Raw genomic sequence first — 18,054 nt, forward strand, 5'->3', positions numbered from 1 at the left:
ATCTTGGTGTTTCGTCATGCTTTATCTTTAATGGTCTTCAGTCCTTTTACGTATATTTGCCTTCTTATAAATATTTCAAGAATAACGTCAGCCTTCTTGACATGAATGAATTAATTTACGCGAAACTTTCCTGAATAAAATATTTTATAAAGTATGCATCCCTGCGGTTTAAGAATAAACATATTTACAGAAAGGATAGTTTTCACATTATCCTTAGTTTTTCAGAATTCGCTATACCTTTAATGGTATTCAGTTCCCTATACGTATTTGCCTTCGGCAAATTTTTACAAATATCCCACGAGGATTACTCAATCGCGTCGCTCTTCCTCGTACATTTTATGTGCCTCTTCCCGTGCGCGTGACACTGGCTGGTTGTATGCAATCTTATAAAATGTATGGACGATTGAAAGGTGGCTACGCATGTTAAAGCACAATTCACCGTGAAAAACGTCTTCCCGACGATCGTTTCGCTGACGTACAATCTTTTTAGCTCCAAGTTTCGTCCCCCCCCCCCGCCCTTAACCCCCGGAGGGACGTCTTTATTTCCTTGGATACTGTCGATAATTTTACGGGCCTCCGACTCCGTCTGACATACATGTAGCACATAAATAAATTTTATGTATCTAACTGGCATAGATCTCGAAAATCTGTATCACTGTTTTAGAAACACATGCGAAACGATTCCGAGCGATCGCAATTTTCCTGAGATTTTCTTTTTACAAATAATCCGTCGGTCTACTGGAAAAATAATTGCCGACCTACTGCACGTGGAAACTGTAATTTTGTTACGTCAGTCTGATCGATTATCGCGAAAATTGTCCGTACTTATTTAATTAAAGGAGAACCGTATCGGTCGTGTCGAATTGTCATTGCACAGATACAGATTCGAAGAAATTAATGGGAACTCTGGTCTTAATTCGGCGAAAGGACGCAAAGTTGAGAAGTTCGAAGGCTGAAGGCTTGTAATCAGCTTTCACAGTGAAGTTTGCTTATGTTAGTTCGCTTCCGGTCCCCGGAATAACTTCGATAAACATTTTCTCCCCCTTCTGCCTTTGAAACTGTTCGCCATGAACAGTGCACGTGGAGTATAGCCGGATTCGGCCAAAAAACAACTAATTCAAACTGAATTAAACAAAGGAGATTAATGACGTCGACGTTTTGCTCGGTAGAATTTAATACAGAAGACTGGCGTATTATAAAAATGTGTTGCATCTTACGTTCAGTTCTTATTACGTTTTTCAATTTACATTTTAAACCGTCTCACGTTCAACGTTCTCCTCGTCTAGTCTTCTTTTTTTATCAATTTGGACAACGGCAGCGACAACAATAACAACGCTATCACCCTTAATAGTCCTCGTTCAATTTAGCTCGTTCTATGAGAATTGATATTTCTATACTCAGACTCTTTAATGATGAGATTTGATATTTCTATACTCAGACTCTTTAATGATGAGATTCGATATTTCTATACTCAGACTCTTTAAAGATGCGAATACAATTATTATAAGAACGAGATATTACGGAATCGTTTAATTAAAGCTCCCTTCGATATTCGATTTAACAGAAAATAGATTTATCTGTACATTAGAATCAGGGTCGACCGTTCTCTTTCGATTTGACTCTCGAGAAAACGTCTATTCGCATCCGCGCAGTTTGAATATCCGGTTTAAAGAACTGAAAAGCGGAAATGCAAATTTCGTCCGAGTGAACGTCGTTGAATTATTATGTATCTTAAGTCCACCGTAACTTACCTTGGTGTTCGGGGAAAATCTCATGAAAATTAATTTATTTTAATGCGCTTCTGGACCGGCTGCAGGATAGATAGACGTGAAAAGAGTAACCGGGCGGGAGGAGGAGGAGGAGGAGTTTGAGAGAATAATTTAATAACCACTGCATGAATAATTTCAGCAAATCCCTAGGAAAATCGAATCAGACGGTGAATATCGACTTTTCCCTTCGATGACCGAGCCTAAATAAACTTTTCGCTCGATTTCAATCGATGAATATGTATGGGTGCATTATACATATGTACGTACATACATACGTACACGTACACCTGCGTACATACGTGTCCGACAGTTTTCCTCTCGACCCCTTGGCTTGATCCACTATTGGTTTTTTATTAGTCTACGGTTTCGTTTAATTGATAGACACAATTACAATATTTATCATGCCGATTTGTTTACTGTTAATTACTTGGTCTATGAATGCATAAAAATTCTGTAAATATGTATAATTCCAAAGATTCGAGCTAAACGTGTCTTATGTATGTCTGAAAATATAAAATGTAAATATGATTTTACGAATTGATAATTTATAAGTTTATTTAAAAATAATTACGTTCTATCTAAATCTGAAAGTACGGAATTTACATAATTAATTGAACTAGAATTTTATCTATTATTACGGATCTCAAAACGTCAATTAATTATTCGGAATTAAATTTAAATCAGTTTTGTGTAATTTACGTTCAATCAATTTGTGCGTTTCTGTTATTTGTTCGTTTAGTTATTTTCGGTGCTAAAACGTTGAAAGCGTGTAATTTCTGTATTAATGAAAAAGAACCGATCTTTTTGAAAATCGAGCTTGAAAGGGTATAAAATGGTACGGAAATTGGATCAAACACATCTCAATTCACATGCATACATGTGCGTGACGCTCTTACAAGTGAAAATCCATAGATCATCCAGCTGTGACCCATAAATCTATAAATAAAAATTCTTATCAATAGGGGTAATCAAGGAATATCGATTCGGGCCACGCTTTTTATAAATTCATATTCAATATACTTATCAGATTCGTGTTTGACGAAAATGGCATGAAAAACGATATTGAATATGTAATCTAGAAATGTTTCAAATAATTTCACGAAAAATCGTTATTAGTACAATCGGTGAAGGATCTTTGTCTTATTGCTTGTAAATTAATATTAAAATGAATGCAGTTATTTCTAAAGTAATTGTATACCGATGAATTGCAATGCTGCTTCAATTCTATATTCCGTTGGTAATTGTATTATTTTATGAGCTATCAGATATGATAATAGTATGTAATAACAACCACGAGATATGATCTAATATAACAAGATTTACTTCGCATACAATTTCACGTTGTTATAAATTTCTTATGATATGAAATACTGGAGACACATGAAGCCCTCATTTATTAAATTCTGACACCAATTATTTAATTTGTTCAAGACGAAAATTTCACTGAGCCTTCTTGATCCAATTTGGATATTTTTTAATAACTCACTCGCTAGAATAGGAAGAATTACTCAATTGCATTTTAATTGACATTTTATTCTGAAATATCATGAACGTTTATATTGGAAATACATTTCCAATATCCCCAGTCGACATTTGGATATTTTTTAATAATTTATCCACCACAAAATAAAAGAGATTAATAAATTGCATTTCAATTTATATTTGATTTGTCGAGAGGATTTTTGATTCCTATATTTTTTCGGATATCACGAGCTATATTTGTATTGGAAATACTTTTGCAATATCCCCTGTAGATATTTTTTACTAATCCACGAGAAAGGATTAACAGATTGCATTACAATTTACATGACTCGCAAGATTCGTCGGTATTTTTGATTCCTCTATTCCCTGGGATATCACGGGCTAAATTTGTATCGGAGATACTTTTGCAATATCTCCTGTGGATATTGCAATAGAAACTACAAACCGCCGTAAGTGTTGAACGGGATTGTGTGCGGACGTGCATACATTGGAACGTGCATGTGATTGTGCACGTGCGTGTCTATGGGCATATCGACGGGAGCCGAGAGGAGCCGAGTAAATGCCCGAAGAATGCCGACCAGGACCCTGCGCGCTCAACCCAAACCGGAGGAAGCGTAGTCGCATTTAAACTGCCACAGTATCGACATCTCTTTCCCTTTACGTGCCGTAGCTCTGTCAAATAGTCAGTGACCACACAGTTTTCGCAGTACCACGGCCACACGCACACAGTGGCAGTCTAGCTGACGTTCTGTTAATTAGTGCATTAAACACGGTTCATTTAGTATCATATTCCATCAGTGTAGCCACCGCGTACACGCGATCGTTCTACGCTGCACTAAGTACACTTGCTGAACGGTGTTACGTTGAAAACGGTGACAATTATTATTTTACGAACGCCGCGTCACGTCTCTAACAAGATTTTGTCAAACGCCTCGCCGTTAGCTGCAATTATCTCGATGGTAATCCCTGTTCAATCCACACCTTCGGTAGATCGCTATTATTAACATTGTAACATGTACACCTGATCCGTTTCCAATTACATTGTTGACAATTATTGTTCACGCTTTAGCACCACCGCCGTTCAATCTGCTCCGAGCACTCTCATTACCAGTATTATACACGGGGGCGTTCTTTTTTTCGTTCGTCAACAATTGATATTTCATCGGTTCCCAGCGTGTGCTGGCAAGTATGCTCATCGTTCGATGATGCGTTACAATACATTGACAATTATTGATTAATCCGTAGATACTCTGTTTCATTGGTAACGAGTTCTTTCGATTCTGCGTTTATCCATCGGGATGCATTAATCATCGTTTTACTCAATGTTCATTCATAGGGGATTGTGAGATCCATCCGTGCCCGATGGTTCATCCATATTGCTGGGTCTAAGTACAACTTGACGAATGTCAAATCTACGGCAAAACCTCGACGGTCATTATTAGACGTGTACATTTTATCATGATTGTTCCTGTTTTTTTCTTTTCCATTGGTTTTGCAAGTCAAGAAACAAGGGAGCCATCTGTAAAATGTAAATGGAATGCTCAATTTTCGTTTTATTCGACCATTTTGGCTCCCAAGAATTTCTGATCATTCAGCAACTGCATCCGCGTTTCTTTTTCTTCTATGAATAAAACGTACGTTTTCTGAATCTGAGAATATTGCATCAGAACAAAAGAATTCCTGTTCAGAGGCGTTTTTATCAGTTCGAAGGTAACGGTTAGAATTGGTGATTTTTCACATACCGAAGGAAATTTCGATAGCGTGAAATATTTCGACTACTTGATAAAATTAAGTATTTCTGTACAAGAGTAAACGTTTCACGGTATTACCGAAGTTCATACAGGGCATATTGACCGTCGATTTTCGAGTAAATCTCACGGCTTAAAATTGACGAGCATTATTTTATCTATGTGTAACGAGACAACTGTTAACTGTTATTATATCAGCTCTCGTTATTAACCAGCTTTCACGTTTTTACCTATTTTATAATGAGATCCAATTACATTTGAAAGTAGATAATTAATATTGTAATTACATCAGAAGGCGGGGAGTACGTTTCTCAAGTACTGACCTAACTAAATCTTCATTTTTAAAATCAATTTCATTTTTTACTGTTTTGTGGAAAGCCTGCCTGGTTTTCGTGGTTCCTCTTAGAAATAGACGCGAATATATTCAAATCTATAAAATCGTGAATAAATTTCAATGAAAACGAAAAGGAAGAAATGGTCCCGAAGCAGAATTCAAATTGGATGCATTCAGAGTTCTCAATTGGATAAGGATCTCTTGAAGGAATGGGAAAATAGTGAATAGAACTCGAATTACCAAAAATCATAATTCCTAATCTTGACAAAAGAAAATCGATGAAAATCGAAGACGATTACCTGTAAATAAATTGAATTGGGAAACTAGAAAGGAAAATTGGGACGGGGAAGGGCGGTCGGTGTCCGAAACGAAAAAGAATTCGAATCAGGTGAAACGAAAGTTCTTAATCTAAAATTAGATAAAAGAAAATGGAGAGGGGGAAGGATTCTCTCTTGTAGAGAAGTCGAATTGGAAAATTGTTGAATGCCCAGAGCTCTCAAGCGAATGAGAGCGAAACGAAAAAGAGTTCGAATTAGGAGAAATCAAAGTTCTCGAGTCTGAACGTGTCTAAAATTTGATAAAAGAAAATGGAGGGCCGACGAATTCTTGTAGAAAAATCGAATTGGGGAACTGTTGAATGTCTGAAACTCTTAAGGGAAGGAAGAGACGGGAATGGGGAAGAGGACAATCGATACCTGAAACGTCCGAAAAGTTTGTGACGCGGAACAAGTTAGTGTTTGACTCCGGGACGTTTGCACGGAATCGTCGATACCTTACGGCAGATTTAGCGATAAATAGTATTTAGTGAACAATCCTATGGATTTCCCATGGTGTTAATCGTTTTTGTGCTCCGATCCCAATGGAAAACACGACGATGAAACTCCAAGTTAAATTCTCAGTTGAATGGACTGAACCCGAGCGGGACTGTCAAAGTTGGAAGGCATGGGGGAGTCAGCTGCTACGTTATACAGGGTGAGCGAATAAAAACTGATCCCTCGAACGTACATACATACCTCAGGAGCCTTACTTGACGATATCATTGAAGAAATTCATTTTCCTCTGTCAAAAAGCAAGAATAAATCTCTTTATTTTCAGTTTTATGTACAAACTACGTTCAGACAAAATCAATAGTTACGTAACACGTTTTACATCATAATTACTGAGTATACTGCAAAAATGTTGAAAAATACTGAAAAGCAAAGTGAATTTTTATACCTATTATTCTTTGATCCACAAAATTTAGTGTAACAGAAAATATAAAGCTTAAACTTACTCGAATTCTTGATTTTACCTTCAAATACATTAGAGAACTGGTACGATTGACATTATCACGATGCATCGCCTGCGTCTGGCATTATTAATCGAGTTTAGAATGTTGTAACATGAATTGCTAACGATGTTGAATTAACATATTAAAAAATCTATTATTGCCACGTTGTGAAATTCTTTCCGCATGATCAAGTCCAAGGATTGTTTATTACGCTCCTGCTCCTTTGCTCTTATATGAAATTCAAATCGTCGCACATGTATAAATCATAGGTGTATCAGATTTTTAGATTAAAGTGAAACCGGCGCGTGGGAAATATTGTTTTTTTTTTTTCTCTTTTTTTCGCTGGACAGCATCCGCAGTTGTATTTATTTATTCAATTGACATACATGTAGCGTTAAAAAAGTGGACGTCGCGCCGGCTTCGCCGGCCAGCTTTTCCCTTTCCATTTTTCTTTTTTGGGGGATCGTGGGTGCGCGTGCCCCCACTTCGCACCGCAGCCATGGCGTTCCAACCGACGCAACGCAACGTTCGGTTCGGGTCACGGGGTCAGAGTACCTCGAACCTGACTGACATTCCTTCCCACGAACGAATTGGTTTCGATACTGCACCCGCTCGAATTTACCTCTCCTGCCTCTTTTATTTTCCGAGCCCCTCCTGTCTGTCTCTACCCTCTCCGCATTTCCTTTTGGGAAACTTAGACAGCCACATGTTGATCTGGATTAGGATTTACCATTTCTTTGCCAGAGAAACGCTGAACAATTCCATCGAACGACTGTTACAATTCAGTTAATAGTTCTCACTCTGATTTCTTTGGAAATAAATTATATACACTGATAAAACGTGTAAACATTTTGTTAATTTTCTGATTAGTAATTCCTGTACAGTGAATCATTCGTAGATTGATTTAATAATTGCTATGAGATCATTGTATATACCACTGGGAAAGAAGCAGTTTCAAACATCTTGAAACGTTTATTACCAGGTGTGCAAATTGATACGTCGCCTTTGCAGCTAGCTGTAAATTTCACCTATGAATCACTTAATCATATAATCTCTTGCAATTTGTAATTACGTCTTCTGTGCTTGATTAAAGCCGCTTCAGTATGTCTCATACATTTTAGTGTATTGCCTAGAGATAAAACTGGTATTATAAATAATATATTTCTATCGATTAAAGGAAATGAATAAAAACCTGATTCGAGAATAAATACTTTTTTCTGTTTATCTCAGTTCTTGTATGTAAATTTATATAAAGGCTATGATTGTAAATGCTGTTGTAATTGACACATTTTATTCAAATGCTTTGGACTGAACAATTTTGTTAGTATCTCGTTTAAAAGGGAATAATTGCTTCCTGTGAGCACAGATATTTATCATGGTTCTGCGTACGCATGCACGTAACAGAGAGGCTCTTATTGTTAATGGTGCTACAAAAATCCGGTCTAATTATCAGATCAGAAAAATGGCCTCCGACTCGAGTTAGAGAGATAGATTACGTCACCGAAAGCTAACTAACCATGTTAAGGCCTCACACACCTACCATTAAATACGTACGTACGTAAGTACTCGTGGACGCGAGTACGGTTGCACGTTTTGTGCATCATCAGTCACATATAAGATGGGGCATTATAGAAACGCGATGCGTAGGCCGGCCACCACCCACGTAATTATCCTCGGCCATTAATTTTTTTCCCCTACAATGTCACGAGTATCGTATTTCACCTCCTTCAATGAATCTTCAATAAACTCGCGTGCACATCGATCAAACATTTACCAGTCTTCATATTTGACAAATGAGGAATTAACATCGTTTTCATGTGTAATCATCTGATACGTAATTCGTGTTGTTATTAGATGGAAACGTGAGTCACTTTTCTTAATTTTAGATAAGATGACAAAAAGAGTTATGGAAGTCTGCTAATTTTTAATTAATTTAAAAGACTGCACATTCTTGCAATGGTTGACAACACAATTAAATTTTATTTCATGTCTGTTATAATGGATAAAAAGAAGTTGAAAGTCACAGATTAAATGTTAATATTATTATACATAGTTCGTTAAATATGTTACAAGCTACAATGAATATCCATGCTCTTAGTATTATAATTATCTACTTTAAAAAGTTAATCTAATTTCTGGAAATGGAAAATTCAGTATTTAATGAAGAGATACACGTACATTTTCATTAATACCATGTGTTAATTAAACCGCGTTTCGTAGCTGCAAAGCTGGAACAACTATAATAAGCAATTAAGAAGGGGGAAGGACTGTAATTGCAAGATAAAACCAGGCAACGAGTAAAAAAGTATACAGCTTCTCAAAGGCCCTCGTAAAATTATATATATATTTTTTTTTTTTTTTCACGGAAATGTAATAACAATGGTTTCGCTATAATTAATTTCAGTATTTTCCACCCCAGAGAATCCTAACTTCATTTATTTTATGTATAACGTATATAAAAGTACGATCGTGTACATATTTATGTATAGTCATTGTCGGCAGACGCTGAGCCAGCTTCATCCCTTATCTCTTATCTCGGCTACCCTCGCCTTCGAGAATATTAATAATAATAATAATAATTAAAATTACCCTTACACACCTCATATTATAAATATTAAAACATCATCACGAAGAGATTAGAAATTTCATTCATTAGAAATAATTTCATGCTTGTGCACATCAAACATTTGAATAATGCGACATGAAAACTGGAAGATATCTGCTCGACAATGAAATCGATTAAAATAAATTGTTTTATACAACAGTTCTTATTGGCTCGCACTTTGCTTGTATTTACCTGTAAGTATTAAAGTATGCAAGTCGACCTGTTACACTTATTCATTTTTATTCAACACGTTTGCTATTTGGGTTAACAAATAACGTAATAAATTGCCGGCGGCTCTGAATATCCACTTTCGCGAACGTGTCGAACGAAGGATTACATACGCGCGCGCGCGCGCGCGTGTGTCTCCTTTGTCCGTATCCTTCGCGAGCTTGAAATTAACGGCGTTTGAAAAATGAAAAGGAAAAAGATATTAAAGAGCCACTCGCTGGTATGTGACTTAACGGTCGCCAGATTCATACGAGCTGCTAGCAAAAAGCTACACACAGTCGAAAGGGGGAAAAGAAAGGGGGGGGGGCGAGGAGTGGGAGGGAAAGTCTCAATGAGGATAAACGAAACACTGTGCGAGCCATTTTTTTTTGTTCCGTCTCCTCTCTCTCTCATGATTTCAAGAGTGAAGAAGAAAGACTCCCAGAGTGAGAGAGATCTACTACATTCGTAAGAGAGAGAGAATAGACCAGGTTAAAGAAGTGATTCAGAGCCTGGAAGAGAATTGGTGATGCAATGCACATTAAGAATATTGTAACATTTTTCATAACGAAGTGAGGCACTCGAAAAAATAAACTAAGACTTCTACAATGATAAACAGATGGGCAAAGGAAGAGTAAGAATAAAATAAAAGAGGAAGTACACAGGAAGAGAGTGGCAAAGGAAGAGAGTCACGACGCAGAATAGAAACAGTAAGGAATGGAATAAGAGAGACCAGGTATCTGAAAAGAAGAGATGTACATATGTGCACGTGTATATACGAGGCAGAATAGGAGAAGCGAAAGGGAATGGGGAGTACATACATACATGCAGAGCAAGAAGCACTAAATCTAATTGCCTGGCGACGTCGTGGAAAACGAAACGGCGAGACACTCTCTTGCCCCTTTCTCCCTCCTCCTCCCCCCCCGTACGGTTTTTTACCCTCCCTTTGTTTCAAATCGCATTATTGAAGCTTAGTAATACTATACCATTCAATTTCCAACGGCTATTGCCAAGTCACTTGTTTAGATTATCTGAAATTGCTGTTATAAAATTTATTGCTCGTTGATTTTATATTTAGCAATCCAATTGCGACCTGTTTATATACGTCCGGGCTCGTTCTCTCGGCTGTTCTGGTTTTCTGAAAAGATTTTAACAGCTCGTGTTCGACTATCACATTGTTACAATAGTTCGTTAAGTCGATGGCTTAAAACTTTCAAGTGCTCGTTCCGAAGGAATTCGAGCCGGTGGAATTTCAGAGATCCGGATGCGTCACAGGAAGCTAACACTGCTATTCAGCATCCAGTTATACGTTTCTTCTTTTTTTCTTTTTTTTTTTGCTCACGACACGTTTTTTATTTAATTAAAATTAATTGCAATATCGTGATTGATAGTGGCTTCTGATTTCGATAACAAATTTGCGACCGGTGTCGCTGAAAATAGCGGTGACGGTGGCGATGACTGTATTACGGAATCTGTATATGCATACACATGTGTGCCCGCGGTTACATACTTCGTGTGTAGGCGGAAGTAGGCTTGACCTACTTTAATCGCGGTGTTAACAAAGAAAAAAAGTCCCCTACGGGCCTACGGTATCTCGTGAGTCGCTCCAAGGAATTACTACGATCTCAATGAAACTCTGTATAAACTGTAGCTCGACAGGAAGAAATTCTAGTGATTCTGCGTCTTCTAGTTTTACCGTCTCTGCACCTACAATTATTTACCGTTCGAACGATTTAAATATGTTTTTTATCCATTTTAATATAAATTGTTAAAAAATGAATTTTGGTTTAAATATTATATTATTATTGATCCATACTATTAGTTTATTACACTGGACATTAGATTAATCGTAGATAAAATGTTGTATCAAATATCATGACAATAATTATATAAAATATTGTATTAATTTTTATTACACAATTGGTTAAAAATAATACAGACAACGTATATATAAAAAATTAATTTCCAAGGATAACAATAGATTCTAACAATAGATACAGTCCTCATTAATATTTCCAACTTGATTCGCGAAGTTTAAGTTTTAATATCGTCTAGGAAAGACAGTAAGCAAGTTTCTCTTCTCGCGTGGGAGAGACATAAAAGCAAGAAACTTTCTCTTAATAACTCCTAACATAAATACGCTTTATGCCAGGCTACGGAGTGAAAACTGCCGCGTGAGGAGAGCCGTTTCAGAATTTACCATCCCCTTTTCTCGCTCCCTTCCGATACTTCCTCTCCACTTTTTTTCTTTACTCTCGGCCGAGCGGAAGAGAAATTTAGTTGGAAACGTTCGGCGGGTCATTTTATTTAGTCACGGGACGTATCCGGTCAAAGGTAATCCAAAAATCATGCGAGTGGCCAGTCGAATTAATTATACGATTAAATTCAATATTCTATGCCCGTGCTAATCTAGAATCTCTGCGGCAATCAAAATTAATTTTGAATATACTTATATCAGAGCATGCAATATTCAATATGAATGTTCACGACGTGCTTTATTCATATGTATGACATTAACGTTGGATATTCATAATTGTATTCTACATTGAATATTAACAGATCTCATTGTTCGCGCGAAAAGGCACGGAAAGCTGCGCTCGACGAACGTCCTTATTCTCATTTAGAATCGTTCGTTTTATATTAAGGGGCTTTACTATTGNGACATCATACAGTTCGCTAGGGTGCCTGAAATAAAAAAAGACAAAGACGTTCTTAAACTAGAAGTTATTCTCCGTTGTATGATCTACGATATCGGAGAAATATTGAAATCTGATAAAATGGCGGAGTTTTTAAGAAATTTTTCGATTTTTCTTTAAAAAAATTGTCGTTCTTTCGTTGCTATATTTCTGTAGGTATAAACTTTGGAAAAATGCAAAGAAAGAATTTTTTTTTAAATTTCACATTGGTAAGGCCCCTTAAGGAACGATGTGTACTTCGATTAGAAACAAATAATAACTCCTCCTCTGGCGAAAGAAGAAGAACAAGAAGAAGGGGTTTGAAGGGGTGGCAGCTACTTCAAAAAGCGAGGCTTCTTCATCCCTCTCTTGTAACCCCGCTATCGAATGTCTTTCGAGTGACTCAGCTCTTTCGATCCTTCTCACCCTCTTTCCACCCCCGTTTTACCAGCAAATCGATCGATCTCTCGCAACAGATAGGATTAAAAAAGGGGTGGGACCGATAAAAGGAAGGTACAATGGCTACTAAAAGTATTTCCACTTGCACGAATAGGCAGATACTCGTGTTACATATTTCATAACTCACGTCGGATGTTTTACTCCCACGCGATTCATGTGAGACCGCGGATTTCACGTATTTAAACGAAATATGCACGAACGTATGACCTAATAAAATATATAAAATATCAGAAAAGCCCTCTTCGAATTGATGAATTCCATTTGGAATAAAAACGGACAGTCTAATCATATACAATTCAAGTGGTAAATTAATTTTTACCGTACGCATCCTATTTTCGTTCCTGGCTGTACGTAAAAGATTCCTCAGATAAGAGGTTTACGATTTTCGAGGAAAAGGCAAACGATCTTAGTTCCTGATTTCGTTTATGGTCACGGCCGTGACCATTGGACTCTCGAAAGAGAGAAGAAACTTGGGGTTTATCCATGACCGGAATGACTAAATGACAATGATAATTTTTTTCTTTATTCAGTGTACGTGACCGTACCTTCGTTTCATCTCTTCCACGAATCTTTTCCTCGTCGTTAGTTTCTTAATCCTCGTCGTACCGAGCGATGCACGTATCACAGTTGAACAATTTATCAGTCGAGCGACGATCAATGAATGACTGGGTCATCGGCGAACGTTTAACATACTTTGTTATATAATATATTTACAACGGAAAGGAGTGCGATTGGAGGAGCGATAGGACGAGTGTCTCGTCGCTTAGGTGAGAAAAAACGTTAGAGAGAGAGAGAGAGAGAAGCTTGGCTATCTTGATTAAAGGGACAGCAGGAGGAAGATGCGGTTACCACAGAGAAAAAGAGAAAGAGGGCGGGAGGGGGAGAGTGTGTATGTTGGTCGGTGCTATAGCAGCCGACAAAAAGCCGCGATTCCCACGAGTTCGGATGGCCTACGATGAAAACCTTTCAACTCTAGCTACCACATAGGTATCAGTATTAGAAAACCTGCTTTAAGTATTATTTAACCCCTCAGATAAAATTTTTTCTACTATCAACTTCTTTCACTACAGGCTTAGTATAAAAAGTTATTTTTAATTCGTGGGTTTTTATGTTCGATGAAACGTACCGAATTAATTTATAACGAGAATATTTCTTAAGTAGGTACTCAATGCTTCTCTGATTTGGTCTCGTTTAGGGTTTAGAATACCGAGTAATAGTGTTGAGTGTATAGATTCTTAAGTATGTGCTCTAAGTTCTCCTATGTCGGAGTATAACTACAATGAACTGATTTAACTTTATGGCACTTAAGCGTTGGCGACTGATGCTTGATCTATGTAGTTATGACACATTAGCTACGTAAACTGTATTGTTCCAATTATGCAAGTTCCTCTGATCTGTGCAGATCCCGATCGTATTTTCTCATACCATTAATAATGAACACATTTCGCAATTTTTATTCTTCTAAAATTACGAGGCAATTGTTATAATCCAGCTTCTTATTTTTTTGAGAAGCCTCATCGGGAATTATGTAAAATATGTAATTGTAGTTTCGTGTTTAACAGTAATTGTCGATTGATTGTTCTTGAGTCAGAATTACGGATAGCATCTGACAATGAGAGGGGGGGGGGCTGCGGGCAGAGGCGAAGATAAAGAAGGAAGAAATAATATCATTTCTCCTCGGCTCTGTAGCATCATTCCAATTCCTCGAGTGCGTCTCATTGCTTCGGATTCCTTTTGTGGATTTACTTCTCTCTGCGCGAAAGGAGGAGGGAGGAGGAAGGACTCGCTTTTATATTTCCCTCGCTATCGCGTTACAATCAATCGCTTTGTCTACCTTTAAGCCTCCGTGCTACGCTAACAATATACATACATTATGTAGTACATATGTACCTCCAACGGCGCCCCAAAAAGATTCCAATCGTTTTCGTCCAAACTTTCCTTGTGTCCCGTGAAAATGTGACAACTTCCATTAATCTAAAAACAAGAACTCGCGTAATATATTCAAATATTTAATATCTCTGTTATCAACGTTTATCTAGGCCTCGAAAGGCAATGAAGAATCATGTTTTATATAAAATATTTCAGTCGAACAAGTAAAATCTGTGAAAAAGGAAGTAGTGTATTTATTCCCTGTTTCGTACGTGAAACACGACCCAAATTCATGAAGGATCACCTACTTATATATAAAAGAGTACTCTTTGTGGGTGTATGTACGGACCTAGTTCCTGTGCACCGTTTGATCTTTATTAGATTACTTTGCTGGAGTGATTCGGTTAGAGGCCTAATTGAAGGTCCTCTATCTCCGTTCCGGGTTCATTTAATTTTAAATTGAAGGTGACCCACATCAATTACCTAATACAATTGGATACTAATTAATTAATTATCGTTCCGCTCCTTTCTACGTAAACGTTTTATTGCACGAATCGTGTCGTTTTCACTTCACGTAGTACATGTCACGTGTTTATTCCATCGCACAGTTTTATCATGGGACACGTTGAATCTTATTAAAACAGAAAAATAGTAGCGAAGGAAAAAATGTTTGAAGACCGCCGGTTAAATGGCAAACTGGGGGAACGTTTGTCCTTTGTTCTTCGTTTAGAAATGGAGAAAAAAAAAAAATGGAAATAAAAGAGCCGCCTTGAACAGCTTCGAACGAGTGGTAAAGGAATCCATTGTACGTGCGTGGGTTAGCCTGGTTGGATTTTCCACGATTTCGTAATGGGAAACAAAACAGTACAGTATAATATGGAGGCATGACGCAATCCTCCGAGTGTGGGATGTGTTCTGGCTCGTGTTAACCGCAACACACGCGCACGCTTTCAATGTGCACGCGTGTTCACCGAAAGTACACTAACGTACGCAAGTTTCGAGAGATGGAAGCCCATTATTATATTTAAACGTGACCAGAATTTAGTTACGAGCCACTACGCGGAAGTCAGATTTTTAATTCTCGTTGCAGCGCATGTTTCGTCCTATTTTAATATTATTCTCTATTAATCTTATAACTCTGTACGTTGATATTCCTATAAATTTTATGAAATTCGTTCATTGTATTAATGATATTAAAGTATTATTAATTATGTTTCCGTTCTGTTTTAATATTATTCTCTATTAATCTTATAACTCCTTACATTTACATTCTTATAAATTCTATAAAATTCGTTTATTGTATTAATGATATTAAAGTATTATTAATTATGTCGAACTACATAGGCAACATATGTATAGGCAAGTTTTAGGATAAACGAATGAATTATGGCATGGAATATAAAAGAGGATTTTTATTAATATGAGAGGAAATCTATGAGCTTAAATACTCGTATAGTACTTTTGGGATGGATTGTATTTCCGGGCGTGCCTCGAATAACGGCATCATTCTCTCTCGTTCTCTCTTCCCCTTTGTAAGTAAGCAAGTACGCCTGGAACAAGTAAGCGGATATAAATAAGGTTTATTACGTCATCTCGCACTTTAAATCCGCTCTAACATAACTTGTGTTCCAGTTCTTCCTTCGCCTTGATTCTTCGTCTCGTGCCTCCTCTTCCGCTCTCCATAATCTCTCTGATTCGTGTATAATACCGCAAGTATTCTAATTATAATTATTCACGTTTTATTATTCATTTCCTGACAAATGGCTGACAATGAGTCTTATTATTATATCAAATATCGTAATGATTGTAAGAAATCTAGCATCGATTAGTATATGAATTATAGTAACATTTTAATTGTAATTGCGTAATTTGAAAAATTCCTTGCTGTATTTTTATCTTATTTTTCGACGTAGAACGACGAATTCTTTTGTCCCAGCATTTACTGACCACCGTGTATAATAATTAATGTTGGTCTGTTTGTCGTGTTCTAACGGATGGAATTTCCTGATTTCTCACCCCGTATACGTAGCCGTAGGTATCCATCTAGAAAGATGGAACTCCGTAACGCGATCGTAGCTGTAGAGAAGATTGGCAATTTTGCGCGAAATTAAGGGAATTGAATCGAATTATGCGAAGCTCGGGGGATGACGTAAGCGTTGTAACTCGCTGAATTGATGAAACTTCGCTTCTTCTCGTCTTTTTTTCTTGCACACGGACATTGTGCTTGTTGCTCTCGATGGGGGCCACTTCAGTTAGCTGCACACGTATATACGTATGCATGCGGCCGATGATTCATTTTTCATGGCTCGCTTCATGGTCCATCACTTCACCCGGGGACCCTTTATCAAGTGGCACGAATTTTTCTTCCCCCCTTTTCCACCCTTCCGCGCAGCGCAGACAGTTTTTCTAAGGAGTTTTCTTTTAAACAAGAACTTTTAATTATTTCGTCCTCCACGGTATGATACAATTATTTGAAAACGTTTCATCAGACTCTTCAAGTATAATCGTATCACTAATTAGATCGATCCACCCAATATTCACTTAGCTGGTATTAAATACGATTATCGTTTCGTATTGAATGTCTGGGCGAGCAAACGTAATAACAGCTGATTGTTTATTTTATTTCTCTTCCCATTTCTAACCGATGGAACCTGTAAATCGTGGTACACAACGCGGTTTAAACTCAATTAACGCCGTCCGTTTCTGACCTCTTCGATCAGCGGACCTCCCCAGTTCCATTGTTCCTTTCTGTTTCTCCTCTTTTTAGGCACGAGTCATCCGCCACCTTTTTTTTTTTTTTTTTCTTCTCACCCACCGCCGACCTCCTCCTGGGTGCTCCGCGTTTGATGAATTTATTTTCAGCGTTGGGGATTCACCTCGTCCGATTGGGTTATTGATTTTCGTCGGCCTTCCCGAACCAGCCTGAAACCTGAGGCGGGAACGTCGGTTTATGTACTTATCGCCCCGGTGAAAGATTTTTTTTTCCCTGTTAAATACAATAAGAATAAACAGCCGTGTTTGCACTTTCCCTACAGAAACTATTTTTTTTCAAATTATCAAGCTCGTTTCAATTGATTCTTCAACTTGTCTACGGTTATTAAGTTTAGTCACGGCGAATAAAGGCGAAGCGGTTCTCGTTGCTCCCATCGATACCCGGTGAAAATATAAATTCGAGAGATAGGCAGTGTGTAATTTTATATTATCCTTATTAGCATACACGAGACGATATTAGTATGGAAGTATGTAGATGCAAATGTGTAATACGATACAAAGTGTGCCAATTACACGATGTACGACTGGATCGGATCTCATGTGTACCATGTTACAGGCTATGTAATAAGAAACAGGTTCGCCGCACGACTTTTTTCCCCGCCCGTCTTATTTTTCTTCGCAACATAAATTGCGTAATGCGATTCAGACGTACCGTGAGTCATGTACATGCATATGTAATTGATCTAATATTTCTTCCTTATTACGTAGCTGCGAGTAGGCGAAGGCCCATTGTACAGTTCGTTCAGAAAGGCTAACGCTTGTTAACATACAATTTCTCATTATTCATCAAGGTAGCTCGATAGCATTTGCAAAACATATACGATTTTAAATAATAGTTAAAGTTCCGAATTTTCATTTTCCATA

At 37.5% G+C, this 18,054-nt stretch overlaps 1 protein-coding gene and 1 long non-coding RNA gene across 2 annotated transcripts in view; one reads left to right on the forward strand and one right to left on the reverse strand.

The window, feature by feature from the left end:
* The window catches only part of LOC113464216 (putative methylmalonate-semialdehyde dehydrogenase [acylating], mitochondrial), a 102,050-nt gene that overhangs the window by 33,719 nt on the left and 50,277 nt on the right, over positions 1 to 18,054 (reverse strand). The window lies entirely within an intron of this gene.
* LOC113464217 (uncharacterized) overlaps positions 3,880 to 18,054 on the forward strand; it is a 17,332-nt gene continuing 3,157 nt past the window's right edge. Inside the window, exon 1 of the long non-coding RNA XR_003389062.1 lies at positions 3,880 to 6,305. This is a non-coding gene — a long non-coding RNA (uncharacterized LOC113464217). The remainder of the gene's footprint in view (positions 6,306 to 18,054) is intronic.

The sequence above is a fragment of the Ceratina calcarata genome, unplaced genomic scaffold (genome assembly GCF_001652005.2).
Source record: "Ceratina calcarata isolate Rehan_Ccalc_2016 unplaced genomic scaffold, ASM165200v1 scaffold299.2, whole genome shotgun sequence".
In the NCBI taxonomy this organism is placed as follows: domain Eukaryota; kingdom Metazoa; phylum Arthropoda; class Insecta; order Hymenoptera; family Apidae; genus Ceratina; species Ceratina calcarata.